This window comes from Labrus bergylta, chromosome 12 (genome assembly GCF_963930695.1).
Source record: "Labrus bergylta chromosome 12, fLabBer1.1, whole genome shotgun sequence".
Lineage (NCBI taxonomy): Eukaryota > Metazoa > Chordata > Actinopteri > Labriformes > Labridae > Labrus > Labrus bergylta.
In genome coordinates, this window is record NC_089206.1 from 8,957,416 (window position 1) to 8,975,139 (window position 17,724).

At 39.9% G+C, this 17,724-nt stretch overlaps 1 protein-coding gene across 1 annotated transcript in view; it reads left to right on the forward strand.

Moving 5' to 3' along the window:
- The first annotated feature begins 2,501 nt into the window (after window positions 1-2,501).
- Window positions 2,502-17,724, forward strand: part of LOC109986834 (metabotropic glutamate receptor 4) — a 176,592-nt gene continuing 161,369 nt past the window's right edge. Inside the window, exon 1 of the mRNA XM_020637667.3 lies at window positions 2,502-2,969. The gene's annotated coding sequence lies outside the window, so the exon portion shown is untranslated. The remainder of the gene's footprint in view (window positions 2,970-17,724) is intronic.

Genomic DNA, 17,724 nt, shown 5'->3' on the forward strand with positions numbered 1-17,724 from the left:
CTGAGAATATACAATTAAACATAACAACGTCACCTGAAAGCAAAGTCACAGAATGTCTGCGTTGCCTTGTGAGCAGCACAGGACAAGCTGTTTCAGTGAATTACTAAAATAACAGCTGACACGCTTTTATTTCTTTGACAGTTCCTCATGAATTTTTTGCACTAACAAGCTCAGGAAAGAAATCATGAGGCTAGCCCGAGCTGTTTTTCCCAGTGCACACTAGTGTACCTGGATGTTCCAGAGGACGGGATGTTTCTGCTTAGTTTAATAGTTTGTTGGAATGGACTCCACTTGTAGACAAGAAAAGTGTCTCTTCTTTTTACTTTCTTTTTTTTCTACAAGGGTTTACAAGGTATGCTTTTGCATAATTTATAAAACAAAAACACTGCGGGGAGAGGAGGTAAAAATCAAAACAATAATAAAGTCTAAATTCTTCATGAGAACCAAACTTGAGTCACCTTGAACATCAGGCACCAACTATTTTAAAAGAACAGTTTGAGGGGAATGAGCGCTGTGTACATGAACAACACGTACAAATAAAGACAGGCGCTGCATGATCTCTTAAAGATTCTTCATCAAAACATTTTGGGAAATGAACGCCTGTGTCTCTTTAATATAATTTCATTTATACATCATGATATCATGATAATGGGCTTTGAGTGGTTGAAACCTTTTTCTTACATGGACACCTTTTACAAAGGGATTATAAACTGTAGTTAATATGTTTATTTATAATAAATACACAAGTTATTAAGGTTTTGTAGATAAGTCATGCGCCATTTATGAACTCCGGGTTAGGTTGCCAGTTTCCTGAAAATCCTTCACTTGTGGAATTTATAAACAGAGAGCCTCAATAACCCAAATAGGACATTCATAATAACAGCTTCAGACACATATGTTCTACTAGGAGTGAACTGATAACATAACAACAGTACAACGTGTGGTATCAAACAGAGAATAAACAGGGTATTGATGTGCATGGATGGATAACTGTTGACGCTGGATCTCTACATTGGTGTGAGTGAGCAGAGGGGACAAAACTTCTCTTAAAAATTGCAACTAAGATGAAGTATTAAAATTATAACCACTTCAAATGTACTAATATCTAACTTCACACCTGATATATTTAAATGTTCAGAACTAAAGGTATATTGTTTTTTTTTTCTCATTTAAAAATGTAAAAAAAAAAAAAAAAAAGCTCTTATATTTTACCATTACATAACTGTTCTCTACACTGTCAGTATCTTTAGTGTTTTATTGCATACTGACAGTATTGGTCCAATATACAGACATGTAAAGTATTAAAAAAATCACAACTACAAAGTCTTTATGAAATCCATCCGATCAGTTGTAACTGAAGATATGATCTCAAATGTTGGATTGTGTCAACAAAACGCTCCTATAACATTGCTCCAGCTGTGGTGAGCTCCACAGACCTGTGAGAGCAGTGAGCCCATCAGGTGGAAGTGCAGCTGAGATGAAGCAGCTGGATCTGCTCCCTTCGTTCATTACTGACAGAGCGCTGCAACTGATTACACTGATGGATCAATAAGTGCAATCAGCGCGGTAATGATCAACATACAGAGAAAAGCGATTCCAATGAACAACGCGAAATTACCCGAGGGATGATCCGAGGTGATCACTGAACGGTGAACAGTACATAAACGTCGAGGAGCGACGAGTGCGCGTGTGATTGAACTGTGTGCGCGTGACATGTATCTGCAGAACTTCAAGCTTTCACACACACAGAAGGAGGGAGAGAGAGAGAGAGAGAGAGAGAGGGAGAGAGAGACGGGGTGGGGGTTGGGGGCGGCGGCAGTGGAGCTGAAGATGCGCTAGACGGCGCCTTCAGAATAAAATTCAATACTTGTGTGCTGTGCAGTAAATGAGGAGACGAGCGCGCTAAACGGAGCCTAAACCTGGAGAGAGGCTCTTCTTGCACGGCTTGTTTAACTCAGTGGGTCTTCAAATCTCCACTGAAGACATTCAAACATATAAAGGATCACATACAACACATGTTTTCTGCTGTTTTTTGGGCTGAACCCACGATCTAAAGCAAATGTAAAGTGAATAAAACAGGACACAAAAATATGCTCTATAGCCTTCTGGTGATAAAACTCTTAAAGTGAACTGTCAGCTGCTCATACCCACGTTTAAACAAACTTAAATTAAAATAAGCATACTCTTATTTTTATTTAATTCTACGGAGATCAGCATTAAAGCCTTGACCTCTGGGTTAATCTATTGATCCGTTTAAAAGAATAATCTAATTTCCATGTACATTTTGCAAGCATCAATTTCCGTTTCTGCCCCCGACTCTTTTTTTTAATTTTTTATTTAATTATTAAATAATTATTGTGTTGTGGTTGTGCTTGTTGTGGAATGTGTAACCGTCGGTGTCAGTGCTAGACACAGCACCTTGCTGGCGTTCAAAGGAGAAAAGGGTGGAAAAAGAGGAAAAGGGGGAGATCATTTCCAATCTTGCGCGGTGGGAGGGGAGATCCGTGCAGCCAAGAAGCACGAAAGGAGGAAGAAGAAAAGTGGGAAATCTGTGCAGCCCACCGGAGTCTCATTCAGCACCACTCGCTTCTGGACAGCGTCTGAGCAGCAGCAGCAGCAGCGGCAGCATGAGCAGCTGAGGAGTTGATCGAGAAACAGGAGATTTGTTTAAAAACCTTGAGTCTGGACTAGGAGTAACAACACATCTGCACACAACCAACAAGTCTATCTATTTCAAACCGGCTTTTTTTTTTTTTTTTTTACTTCCAACATCTGTATTCGTCTTTTTTCTCTTTTCTTTAATTCCATTCGTGCGGTGGGTTTGGCGACGAACAGGAGGCTTACTGGAGCTGGCGGCGCCAAACAAAGACGCAGAGAGGGGAAAAAAAAAGAAGAAATAACAAGAACTTGATGACATCAGAAGTTAATTTTCAACACTTTAGGATCACTTGTTTCAGGAGGATTTTAAGGTAAGCGTGTTTTTCTGTGTTTCAGATAAAGAACATCGAGGTTTAGGAGCGGAACGACAGTCGTGTATCACATTTACGCAGCTGTGTTGTGGCTCCTATCTGAGATTGTGCTAATGCAAATATGTTACTCTGATATTATAGGAATGCTGGTGTGCTTGAAGGGGTTTATATTTACATTTTTGTACTCACAGCATTCTGAGGGGACTTTTACAACCCTCTTTATGAGTATCTGTGCGTATGCGTTCTTTGGGGCTGCTGTCCCCATTTGTGCTCAACAGATGAATCACCTTTCACTGACAGGATTTTGGAGGCTGACGTTTCTCGAAGTGTGTGTGTGTGTGTGTGTGTGTGTGTGTGTGTGTGTGGGTGGGGGGGGGGGGCTTGACAATGAACCCTTTCATCAGCTGCGAGAGACCCCCACTCTCTCTGCTTTCCGCTCCACTTGGCTCGTCATAGTTCCCCCCCCCCCCCCCACATACACACACACACACACACACATGCAAGCCAAACCGAGCAGTATGAGCCTTTAGTCGCCGCAGACATGAAAGCGGACGCTCATTTTTAAACTAATGCACTTCAGTAAAGTCAGGGAGCATGAAGGTGGAAATCCTAAAGACGCGCCGAAATGCGCGCGCGCGCTCCTGCCGGCTGGTTTGTATGAATCCATCATCACACTGAATCATTTCCCAGAGACGCCCCGGTTGGTAAGATGGTCTGGTGACGCCTCTCTTCGTTATGCATCACTGTCAGGGAAGGCGTTACTTGCTGCTCATATTCCTGCAGCTCGTAGGCTGTTGAACACATGATGGTTGTTTAAATGTGTTTAAACATTCATGTGTTTTTATCACGTGACGATCTTTGCAATGGATTCGAGAGGAACGTGCATAGAAAGATTTGTAGGAAGAATCAGTGTACAGACATCCTGGAGTGATAGGAGTCATCTTATTTTGAGATGTCTGTGCACTTCAAGACACGGGATTGGTTCTGTCCCTTCTTCTCTTATTTTTTTAATTGTCTCTTTTTTTGTTTTCTTTCGACATCCCTCTGGATTTCTACTTCAAACGCATCACTGGATTTCAATTAGCAGAGATGAATGAAGTGAGGTGAAACTCTTTAATTTCAGAACTTCATTTGACACCAAATAAACACACAAGGGTGCAACTCAAGTATGAAGACAACCCACAGTATACAGAGATTATATTGTTGGTCCTTAAAAAGTCATTACAAGAAGTGCCACTTAAAAACTATTTGCACCATTTCATTTTGTCTTTGCAAAAACAGACGTGGGTGCATTTTCAAGCCCTAAAACAAGAAGGTTCGTCACCGATTTTGTGTGTCACAAGTATTTATTTTCACAGTGAAAAGACAAGACAGGAGCACTGAATCTGTGCAGTCCTCCTGGACCCTTTGAGCTATCATGCTGTCTGCAGAGTCCATCTCCATCAGCAGTCATCATACATGTGCACTACTAATTAACTAGGAGGATGAACACATCTTGAAGGCAGTCTATTACTTGCAGATAAGGTCAAGTGGATTGTACAGAATGTTATCATAATGAAAATGTTCTATTCAGGAGCTTTTAAGACATCCTGAAAAAAACATGTTTTTCTTAGTCTGGCTCGGTAGCCTTCATCTGAGCATTTTTGAAGTTAATAATCCTGATGTTCCTCCTTTATCCATGCTCAGCTTCATGCTGCCTGCAGTTACCACTTTACTACACTTATTTTTATAAAGACTGTAGAGGTGTTCTGCAGCTGTATCTCATCTTATTTTGCATTTAAGGAAGAACATTTCCCTATATGTAAAATTTGCAGTTATGATCTTTTTCTCCACATGAGGCCCCCCATGCAGAGCTCAGCACAACCCCCAACATGATCGACCACTTAAATGTCTGTTTGGTCTCCCTTAAAGGGGATACCTGAACAGTATTCTGTAACTTTATTAATGGAACAGGACTTTATTCAGTACTTTTCTTCATTAACAACTTCGTCCCAGAAACACAAAAAAAGGTCTCATTAAGATGCAAAGCTTGGAAAAGCTCCAACAAACAGAGTGGCTGTCAGCACAAAGCTTGTTACTTGTAACCTTTCCATCCAAATGAGTATCCTTGTACTTAAATCTGTTCCACACCTAATAATGTTCCCCTTGTAGCCAGAAAATCACCCAGGATATGTTTACTGTCATTTCCTCCCTCTTTGGTAATTCATTTTCCATGCTGCGGTGAGTTAGTGTGACATAGGAACAGGCCCAGATAAATTATTTTCCTCTGTCGGCTCCTTTTTTCCTTTCAGACCAGAGCATACGTCAGCGCACAAATTCACAGGAATCAAGACAGACAGACGGAAAGGTGGAGGATCATTCTTTTGCCTGTGTTGAGGGAGTTTTAGATATCCATTCCTCTGTTGTTCCTTATCACCGCCTCTTAATCGCAAACTGCCCACACTCTGGATCGTCTCCTCCTGGCCGTCCATCTGTTTTTGTTTTTTTTTTGGGTGCTGTCTGTGTCTGTGCTGACCACAGTCTGATGATCTCCATAACCACCGCTGATCCATTCCTCACACTCTCAACACAATCCTATTTTCCAAACTGCTGATTCTTCTTCTTCTCTCTGATCCTTTAACAAGCTTTCCTTTTTATAGGGCTTTGTCATTTCTGCCACATGTGTCTTTTGCTAAAATAGCTTTATTTCAGGCTCCGGCCTGCAGAAATTCATACATTTTTTGGTGCAAAAAGTTTTTAAAAAGTTGAAAAGCTCTTGTGTCTGAATCCCCATGCTGCAGGTAAACTCTCTTCCCACAGAGTCAGAGGGTGTTTCTGGGTCCCGCCTCCAGGTTGAACGTCCTCATTAGACGCCTGTTGACACTAATCAGAGGTGACATCCACGAGCACTCAGGTTAATTTACAAGATTTACGACACAAACAATGGAGCAAATAATCTTTCCATCCCACCCAGGTATTCCTCATCCTAATAGAGACACATGTGACAGGGTGTCGGATTAATCTTCGTTTTATAAAGGTTATAATGCTGCATGCTGTCCTCAGCAGAACTGCATCTCAGACTTTAAAAAGTTCTCCCACTTGACAGGTAGAGTTTATTCTAATGATTCAAGAGCAGAGTAGACCCCTTTTACTTTGACATGTGGTGTAACTCAGGCAGTGTGATGTTTTGGCGGAGCATCAGTGAGATAAAGTACGAGTACTAACAGTTAAGAGTTCAGTGTATAAATAACTTTTATCTTGTCCTAAATAACTTTATCCTCTTTGTGTTGTTTTAGTTTAAGATATTTGATTCAAAATGCAGGACGATTATTAAAATAATTACAAACTATATCACTCACTAGTAGGTGTGAAGCTACAGAAATCTTAAAATCATGCTTCTTCCACTGGACAGGAGATAATTGTGTCGCTACTATTGCTGTCATTGATTGCAAATGACATCACCTGTTCAATACTTCCCTTTACATTAATGTCTTCCTCTCTATTTCCTGGTTCACTTCCTCGTTTCGATTGGCTTTACTCTGAACAGTCAGGAATAGTTAAAGTTCAAGATGAAGAGCGTTTCTAAAAATGTATGGGGAGCTGGTTTAGCTCATCTGGTAGAGCAGGCGTCTCATGTACAGAGGCTGCAGTCCTCAATGCACTGGTTGCTGGTTCGACTGTCAGTCTGTGACCATTTGCTGCACATCATCCCCCGAACTCTTCTCCACACCTTAGCCGTCTCTCTTTAACTGCCCATGAAATGACAAAAAAAATCTCAAATAAGCAGACAGACAGACAATCTAAGACAATGAAAGAAGCTTTCAAATACTAGTTATTTAAATTTACATGCCCAAGACGGAGTGTGAAGAACTTATTATATAAACTTTAATTAATTAATGAAATCACCCCCTTCTCCATGAATCATTCTGTCAGTTTGTTATTTTTATACAAAAAGAGTAAAGTCAAACGCTCACCTGTTGAGTGTGTGTCTTGAGATTGGGATTTCCATTATAAAGAAATAAAGAATTAAAGCAAATTCCAAATGAAAACTTCACTTGAACAGGTCGCCAGTGGCCTTGTGGTTAGTTTGTGCGTCTCATGTACAGAAGCTGTGGTCCTCGAGGCGGGCGGCCTGGGTTCGGGTCAGGTCTGTGGCTCCCTTCCCGCATGTCTTTGCCCCACTCTCTGTCCTTGATTTCTGTCTCTATCCACTGTCCTGTCACTACAATAAAGGCATAAAAAGTCCAGAAAGATAAACTTCACAGGAAGTTTGTGTGTAGTTCAGCAATTTAAAACAAACCAAGTCATTTTGACGGGATGTGTCTTCCCTTTCCTATGATGCTCAAATACATGCACACAATAAAACTCAGATTGGTGATGACTGACGTTAGGGTAAACAAGATGTAACTGTTAGGAATGATCAAAGGTAGAGTTTAAATGTTCACTTTCTTAGGTGATTGTTTTGTTCTGCACATTATAACAGACTCTAGATTTATCTACGAGAATTCAAAAGAAAAGAGCTGTGGGGTCCTGTGTTACAGTCAGACATTTTGGCTTCCCATCAATCAGCTTTGATCTTTTCTCTCTGTGGACTTACTTAGTGGCTCTATATATGGAGTCGTTCTAACTTCAGCCAGGGCTTTTTTTATTTTATTTCAGTGTACACATGATGTTTTTGTAAATTAGCATTTGGTCAGCTGTTGAAAACACATACTCGGCTTGTTCTGTTTTAGCTTAAAGATATTAAAGCTACCAACTTTAGCTGTTTTTCTTTGGTTTTCTGTTAGCCACATAGCTGTACTCAGTGGTTAATGTGACATCTTTTTCCAGGCACACATTTATGACCCACTGAAAACAGCTTTCTGACCAACGTTTGGGTCACCAGTTGACAACTATTGGCGTAAACTATAGAGTTTTCTAACTCTATTCCTTTTATTAAGGACAATTCAAGTTTCCTGCCACCTTAGTTTAAAGTCATTTATATAAAGAAATACTTCAGTTATACATCATCTGCCTTTTTACGTTTACAAAACTGCCTGCAAGTGTTTGTGTTTCACAAAGGGGCCCTCTTTTCCATTGATATTCACAATGTGTGAGTCGAGGCATTTTCCCACATTCTTTGTCAATGTTAAGATCTGCCCACTGCTCATGAATATGTAGGAGCATACCTTCAGACTATAGAGATCTGGCTTATAAACTCCAAACCAAGTGCCTATATCTGTGAATCTGATTTTAAAGCTTCTAAAAAGCTGCCTCTGTTATTGCTTGAGAGGAAACTTTTGATTGTGATGATTGTAGAAGAAGGGGGTGGCTGTGAAAATGTGAACACATCAGCTGGTGAAGTTCAGATTGATTGGGATGGATTAAGAAGTGTTAGCCAGGAAATGAGTGTAGAAATGAGTGGGCAAATTATCCCCTCTCCTCCCATGATGCATGACTTCAGGGCCGGTTTCTTTGAGCGGCAACAGACCACTCCAGATTAGTTCTTGTTCTGCACACCAGAGCTTGGCAGAAATCTCCTGCCAGCAGCAGCGGGAAAGCACAGCCGAGTTCCTAAATCCTGCAGTCAACAGCCACCCGGCTCCGTCTGCACCACTCCTGGACTTGATTACGATTTGTGTGCCACAGTGGCTGGCTCCAAAAAGAGGGCCACATGGAAATATTCAATTATACGTGCAGTTGGACTGGATCGTTTACTGCAGGGATTAAGAATCTTTTACCCTAAAAAAATGTATAAAAAATGTGTGGTGTTAAGGAAGTGACAGGTGGTTAAAGAGACAACCAAATCCCCGAAAACACTGTCAACAAGATTCCTCCTGTGTTCCTCAACAGTGAACACTTATAGATCCAACATTCAGATCCAATTTTCTCATTAGCCTGCCAGCGCCTTTGAGATAGATGGATGCTTCAGCCTTCATCCTATAACCTATACGATGGTTCAAAGACCAATATAGGTATCAAAGACAATAGACATGATTAATTGCAATCCCATGCTTCCCTTGTTCTGCCTAAGTCCACAATCGAACACCAACGAAGCATTACAGGAAGCTTAGGACAAATATGAGGAAGTACAATATCACCGTTTCTCAGCAAAGTACATTAGCGTCAGCGACTTTACCTCAGGTTACTGTTGATTGGCTGACACTAATGAGCTCAAGTGCAGTACGACATAGAAATCAATTAAGAAATCAAGAATTAAAAAGATGCAGGATAATGCCTCCTGCTGTCTTTGCCAATATTGAGCAAAGAAATAATATTGCCAGCCTCGAATACATCCCCCGAGTTTTTTGTAACAACATTAAATTGTTAAGGGATACTGCCATTAGAGGCTTAAGTTGTCTCACTTGGTTGTGTTTTGCTTGATAATGGGCCTGTAGGGCTACTCTGTGCACCGCAGGTCCACTTAATGCTGTGCTGATCTGTTCGAGCCCATTACTCAGAGAATCCTTGTCATTGCCCTTGCCCTTCTTCAGTACCACACTTCAGCTCTCCCTTAATGGGATGTCTGTATTTACAGCAAGCCCTGATTACTAATGCAGGGGCGGCCGTATGGAATACTGTGTCTACCACTCCCAGCTTTCATGTCTGACACCTGTAAGTAGGGCATTAAAGGCAGTTACTCATATTGCAAATGTGCAGGCACACGGAGGCAGATTTGTTGGGCTCCCTGACTAACATCCACTATCTCTGAGAAACAGAAACATTTACATGAAAGAGCGAGTAAATAAACTACATATAAACATACAAAACATTACCTGTAGTAGGAATATCTAAGCTCGGCAGTGATAATGGAGTGACAGGTTGCAGAAAAAAAGCAAATCCTGCATAATTATCGTATCCCAAAATGCTGGTCTTATTTTGCCCATTTTCTTTTCTTCAGTATGGAATCATGCAGTTATTTTTCTTTTAACTCTCATATACTGTAAGAAGTCGCCTTGTGACACGCTAGTTGGGTTTTTGACTCATTGAAGCCTCAAGTCAGTATTTTTGCAATCTCCAGTAACCAGTAATTTAGTGGTTAGGATCCTAAACTCACAAGGAAAATTTTCACAGAGATTCAAAATAATCAACATGTAGTCATTAAAGGGTAATTTTCTAATCTGCTTCTATATAAGGGACTCGTTTTTGCAACCAAAAGGGTCTCGACCTGATGGCTATGAGAAAAAAAAAAGCAGGTTTTAAGCCAACTTAGTTAAAAGAGCAGTAAAACCAAAAATATGACCAACATGATATTATATAAGCTTGGGGATCCAGACTAGAAACAGCTACCCAGGCTCAGGTCAGAAGCCCGAGCCACTTAGCTGGATGCTAACTGTAGCGTCATCATAACCACATGTAAGTGACATCGGGCTCCTAATTTCACCTTCGGTAGCTAAGACAGTAAATTATTGCACTCCTGAAATGTTGAACCTTTTTTATATTATAAATAATGTGAGTTGCCTAAACATAAAACCATAGCAATGCTTTAGTTTGCAAAAGCAGATACTATAAGAAAATCACATAAAATAAGTTGACAGCAAATGTTTGCAAACACATTCTGGCCCGGTCTGAATATATTGGGAAAATAAAATCTATCCATCCAAATGTTTGTATGTTTATAAGAAATAATCTTTGTAGCATGTTTCTCGCACAAAATTGCCATAACAATTTGTCATCAGTTCTAAGTGAAGGCGTTCAAATCGACATCAAATGTTACTTGAAACATTGAGGAAAATATTGTGTACATGATTTTCTTAATCCTTCAGTGTTTGTAGTGTTTGTAATGTACGTAACTGAAAGTTTGCTTTTGAACGGACCGGGGGTATTTCCTGCAAATTTGCCATGTGGACAGAGACAGACGTCTGTTTCATGATGTTGGATACCTCAGACTCCCCGCCTGACTTACACACTGTGTTCCATCTTTGTTTACAGCCTGGCTGTGAAAGGATTTCTGTAGACTTTACTTAGTCAATACAAACACTGTTATAGACCCCAGCTGCTTCATAACTTGGCGGGATAATGCACGCACGCAGGCGCAAACACCGCAGGACGTCTGGAATGCCTCTGGGTGTTCTTCTTCTCTGGTTGTGTTATCCATGTAGAGGACTATCAGTACATGGCAGTGAGTGCACTTCACATATCAAGACGTTCCACTAGATTTAGCTCTAGTTGGGCCACCGACATACTGTAGGTATCTGCAGTGTTCTTATACAGGACAAACATGTTATATATGATTATGTGAAGGGATGAAGTATGAAAGAGTTTCACTGACTATCAGTCTTTGACTCCCTATCAATCCTACTTAGTTAGAAGTGGAGCAAAGCTCAGCTTTATTGTCCTTATACAAAACAGAATTGTAAGATGAAATGTAATTTCAGACTCCTCGACACTACTCAAAACAATGATCAAAAAGTGAGATTAAATCATCCTAACAGGGCAAACAAACGTCTTTGTATTACCTTCACATCGTCGTTTTAGCAATAACAGTAAAAGAGTGACTAAGTTTGAATTATTTACCTTTTTCAAGGCACTCATGTCTTTGATTCTGCAACATGTTAGTGTTATGACTACAGCTGCCCTGTGTTTCTCCTTAGACTTAAAGACGAGGGCGGCACAGCCACGCACATGCCAGTACCAGTTAGTGTCTTAAAACCCATCACCTATTGTCTAACGATGTTTATGCCTCTGGTTGTGATGGCCCTTTTGCAATATTTGCATAATTATAAGTATACTATAAGTTCAAAAGTCAGCCGAGGGACAAATTTCATTGACGCACTGTCGGTAAAGCCAATCAGCGTTTAGATTTCCTGACTTCCTGGTATGCACCAGGAATAATCCTCATCGAGCTGTTATTTGGCAATGCTTTGATCCGATAATTGCAACTACATCATGAAGTTTGCAGCCTCTTTATTTCTCAGAGACAGCACTTCAGCTGAAACAAAACATTGGAATTTCGTTTCCATTAGATAAATCTACTCTGGGAAGTGCGATGAATAAAGTAATGACGTGTTTACTATGCCACTAAATTTCGAGGGGTGATTTTTTTGTGAGGCTTTCAAGCTGAAGGCACTTAGTACACCTGGGTTCAAACTCCCTCGAGTGACGTGGTGCAAGTATTTTCTTGTCAACTTTTGGCCTGAACACAACTGAAGAGCAGCTGCTCTTGTAGCTGCACACATGCAGATATATTCGTGGAGAGGAATCAACAGCTTAAATGTTGTCAAATAATTGCTGATTTACCACATTGAATAACATCCAATAGTATTCCACCTATTTTGCTCTCTACACAGCCTTTTTTTTTTATACCTGCAAACTTAAATGATAGTGGACAATAGTACTTTGGCTAAAAACAAAAACCAGTGCACTTTGGACTCCAAAAATCATGTCACCTATATCACCTATTTGAAATTTGTACACAAATTCTGTGGATAGAGATGAGTGGGAAACAGGTCATTCTAAATGCTTTTATTTTTTATTTTTTAGTATAGGGACAATTTATTTTTACTTAATTTTGGTTCAAAAAATCTTCCTCTTTGCTTAATGATTATCTGATCATCCCTTCAAATGTGTTGAGTGGGCCCAACTCTATTTCTTTCTGTCTGTCAGCAGTGGGAGTTTTCAGCCTCACGTGTTGTCTTCACACAGTCTCCACTCCTCACACAGTTTGAGGCCATCGCACCCTCAAAAAGGATTATAGAGTCTGAGAGAGTTCAGTGCTTGGGGCTTATGGGAACATCAAAACTGGGCGAGTCTGCTTTATAGCTGTTTTTTGTTTTAGTTGTGCTGGATTTGTGAATCGCCTCCTTGCATTTGCTGGGTCAAATTTGTCTTTTTGTTGCCAACTGTAAGCTCTTATTTCAACTATTGATTTCAGTGAAGAGCCTTTAATTCAACTTCCTCTTCCTTAATGTCTGCATTTTGGGCTCTATCCCAGTTGCTTTGTACCTGAATAAAAAAAAAGAGCTATTTGGATGAAAGCCTGCTTTTACAAGGGTAGATAGTTTCCTTCCGATAACACACAAAAGATTCCATTTGAGGTCTGTTTTTTACGCTATGTGCTCGTAAGTCTGGGTATCAACTTAAAATGAAATCCAAAATAGCAGCAGCTCTCAAACACTCTAATTAGAGCTATGGTGTGAACAAAAGGCCATCCTTCCAGGTGTACTGTGTGAGCACTCTAACAGCCAGTCTTTCATCACAGAGTGCAACAGCAGCCACCCGTACAGACTCCATTCAGGCTTTCTAATGAAATGCTCCATCTCTGTCATCAGACCGCTATTTTCACGATCTATTAAACCTCTTGCATTCATGCACCGTTATGCATTATGTGCCTTTGACTTCTACTATCCTGCAGCATTGTTTTAATTATAAAGCAGAGGGGACCCTTTGCTGTAGCTACATCATATACCTGTTTTATGGATTCTTTTTCTAAGGAGTTTAGGATGACTTCCTTTGTAATTTTCCACCTTGTTTGTCGGCCGTCCCTCTGTGCAAACTGAGCTGATTGAATATCAGAGGCTAACATTAAAATATGCGTATGACTTATTTTTTCTTTGATGTTAATGTGTTTGCAGGGTTTTGAATCCACCCAGTCCAACACACAACACACATCCTCTGAAGTTGCACTGCACATAAATGACCACAGGGGTTGAACTCAGGAATAATCTCCTCCAACAGAGCGCTGGGGCTGCATGTAATGCCATAGCTTAGATGTTTATTGGAATTTGGACCACTGTTTTTGCCCACAAGGTACAAAATAAATTACAACTTTCCAGCTACTTGGATCACACAGTGTGACAACTTGGTCAGCCCAAAATAAGATTTTGCAAGCTCCAGTGTAGAAATTAAGTATCAAGTTGTTTTAATGAGGCTGAATATCAATATAAGAAAGTCAAGGCAACAACCTCATTTGATGTAGTCTGTTAACTGCAGTGGAGGAGAGTAAGTAGATTCACTCAAGTGAATGGGAGAATGGTTTTGAGGAACTGGTACTTTACTGTAGTATTTCCACTCTATGGTACCTGGGCTCTACTTTATTTCAGAGGGAAAAGTTGAACGGTATAGAACACTACACTAGTAGTTCATGCTTTATTTTAACTATTAAATGAAACATTGAGGGGGAGGGGGGTGAAAACCTCATCCCTGGTTAGTTATAATTCAGAGTAGGTTGATTACCAGTGACTCCAAATGACTGTTAGAGAGTATTAGCAACAGGCATGATCCAAAGTACTGTTGTAATATGAACAGAGTGTCTTAAACATCTAATTTCTTTCAGCTTTTATCAGCAGTATAACATTCTGAAAAAGTTAGAGTATGGACTATGTCTCTATGTGTGTTAAATATAGGGTAATGCCTCAGGCTAAGTCATGGCATGTGAGGAAAACTTTGTCTAAGTGATTTGTTTCTTCTGTTCATTGAAGTAGTGACAGAATGAGAGCGTTATACAGCCTTTTGTTTACATCAAAGTCTTCATCTATTCAAAGATAACAAACCCAACAACATACACTGGGTGCAGTACAACCAGCACAACACATTAAGAGTGCTTACTTATAAATGCCTAAATGAAGTCTAACATTTTCTATTTTCACCCATTAATACATTTTTCAACATGAATGTCAAAAAGCTGGAGGCATTTCCTTTGTTAAGAATAGTTCAATACCCTCCTGCACACCCTTCATCCCGCTTTGACAGTGATCCATGGGGAATTAAAGCACTTAACAGAGCAGAGTGCCTTTATGTTTTATTGAAGTTGGTTTTTTTTCAATTAGACTTTTTTGATCATTATGCAATTGTTAATGAATGAATCCAACTATTCATATTAAGGGTAAAATGCAGCGCATCCTTTGTTTTCAGTCTCTCAAACATGAAGCGTTATTGACCAAGTAAGTTTCAGCAGGCTCTGGTGTGTGCAGGAAAAACAGTAATTGATAATTGGTATGTTGTTAATGACATACCAGCTCTAATATATGGTAATCTGATGATGATTTATTCATCTCTATAAACAGATATCATAAATGAATGCAGGTAGCAATCCATTAAGGATCAAACATGTTACATCAAGAACACCAATAAGTGTGCAAAATCCCTGACTCCCTGAAACGCATCACAATGATGATCCGACCTCCACTTAGAAAAAACAAGCATTTTAAAAATAGTTTTCTTCTCACTTTGAGGACATACTTGAAGAAAGCTTGCATTTTAAATTTTTACAAATCTACCTCATGTTGTTGTGGCAAACTAAAGAAGTCAGGTTCTTTTCCAGGCTCACACCACTGAAGAGTGAAGCCCGTGTTTAACTATCATCTACTATTGAACTGAGACTCGTGAGAAACAGATGAATGGGTCCTACTCCGCGATGTAATGCATCAAAAGATGATGGAAAAGGAAGTCTCGGCTGGAAGTGGTTTAATGCTAACTGCTGGCTTCAATGGAATTACTGAAACATCGTCATCCGCTCCCAAAGACAAATCTCGTCTGTCAGATGAAGATAGCTGATAGATTCCGAGATTGGGTTTTTGCTGCTGATTTAGATAAACAGACAAGACTAAAGCATCACATTGCACTCTAACAAGTTCTGATGAGCATTTAAACATTTTGTCTGATAAATGATACACTCAACAATAATAGATAAATCAAGAGAATAATAGAATAGTCGATGTTGTTAACTGTGGCATGACATCCTTATAAAATATGTAAAACTTTTCATTCATCAAACATTATTTTGGGGGGAATGAAGATGACTAATCTTTGGGAAACAAAGAAAATCACTATCAATATTAAATCAAGCATTCAAATCTTTCTTGTTTCTTACATAATAGCATCAGCTGCATGAGGCAGTACTGAATCTTTCTAATATCCCGTAAACGTGCTAGAAAATCGAATTGAACACCTTAAAGAGGAAGAAAGACTGCAATGACTACACTGAGATATCTACCTATGAGTGCGCTGAGCTGCATTGTTAATGACAATATTGGTTAACAAATCCAGCAGAGGCTCGGCAGATAGAGCCGTGTGCTCCCTGGAGCTGAGTGAGTGGGAAGCTCAGGATCATTAGAGGCTAATGTCAGCCTGGTGAGGTCAGCTGCAGATGTGATGAAAACATACAATCTCAAAGGAATTACACAGAGCAAGCTTAGAGGCAACATCTCTTCATGTTTTATACAATGTTTGGTTAAATCAACCACCTACACCGTCTCTATGGACTGCTATTAGAAGATTTCAACATTTTACCTTCCCTGTCTTTCTGTCTACAAAGAGGGTTTTTGATTTCACAGCACATCAAGTCTAAGTGTTCTCAATACAACTGAATGAAAGCTCCAATTAGGGATTTTGTTTTACTGGGGATGATCTATGATTGCAATCAAAATGTAGGTGTCAGTAACCACTTAATTTCATAAACTGACTTAGAGTAAAAATGTGAAGTATTTGCTGGTTCTAGCTTAGAAAGTTTATGGGATTTTCCACTCTTTTTTTCTTTAATATAACTGTCAATCTGCAATCATTCAGCTACTGTTTGTCCAGGATTTAGCCGCCACAATAGTTGTAGGGTTTCTAGTGTAGCTAGCATATATTTCTTTAACTGTAACGACAATCAGGGTCAAGACCTTATGTAAGTGTGCTAGTTATTGTTCCTAGTAACCTTAGCTGCAAGAATATATTTGGAGGGGCGTGCTGGTGGCGCAATGGTTAGGGCGCGCGCCCCATGTATTAAGGCTGTCGTCTTGAGCGGGAGGCCCAGGTTCGCTTCCACCCGTGGCCTCTTTCCGCATGTTATTCCCCACTCTCTCTCTCCCTGGTTTCCGACTCTATCCACTGTCCTATCTCTGCATTAAAGGCACAAAAGCCCAAAAATAAATCTTTAAAAAAAAAAGAATATATTTGGAGTCGAGAGATGTTGTTATCTGTATTCATTCTGCAAGCATATGTTCAAAGGTATAAATGATTGGACACAGGAGTGCACTTCAGTCAATGTTTTCTGCCTTATTTGCTACACAGAGCAGCAACCACTGGTGTTGGAAAAATAAAGCAAATGAAGAAGTAGTTCCTCGAGTGCCCACTTGAGGCTGGCTGCAAAGGCCAAGGAATCCCCATGTTGAAATCAAGCGGAGCCCTGCAAGTCACAAACACACCACATTCAAACAAGTCTGATTTTACAGTAGAAATTAACATGTTTGCAGCCTGGCACAAAAACAGACTGCAAGGGGTGTATATTTTTTATGATTGTTCCGTTTTGATTTTTCTAAGACTGAGAATTATGAAAAGGTTTGTATAATCAGAGGTGTGGCTGATTTTTACTGACAGGTGGATGCATTGTAGCTGTTTGCCAGGAGGCTTAAGGCCCGCCTCAGCTTCACCTCTTTGTTATTAGGTTGATCGAAACTTTGACTAATGAACACATTATTTATTAAAAAAACAGATTCATGGATAGTGAAAAAAGTTATGAATAACTGTTCATGGAAGAAACCAGCCTTTCTAAACCAATCTGCTCAGCCAGACAGTCCTCTGAGAATATCTACGAAAATCCGATCACTTTCAATCTCGGACAATCCTCTCATCTTCTCATTGTCTGGAGCAAACCTGCAGCAGTGCAAATGATTTTTTACACAGCCTATCCTCCCCTTTAGCTGTCATACAGAACATGCTTAATCTACTTAAAACAACTTGATAGACCGGTAATATAAATGAGACTGCGTGCCCATTGGAGGATCTGTCTTCATTAGAAGCGGATCTGCAGAGAGTTTCTATTAGCTCTCTATCAAGATGGGAAGACAGTGAGGAGGAAATTACGCATATCACA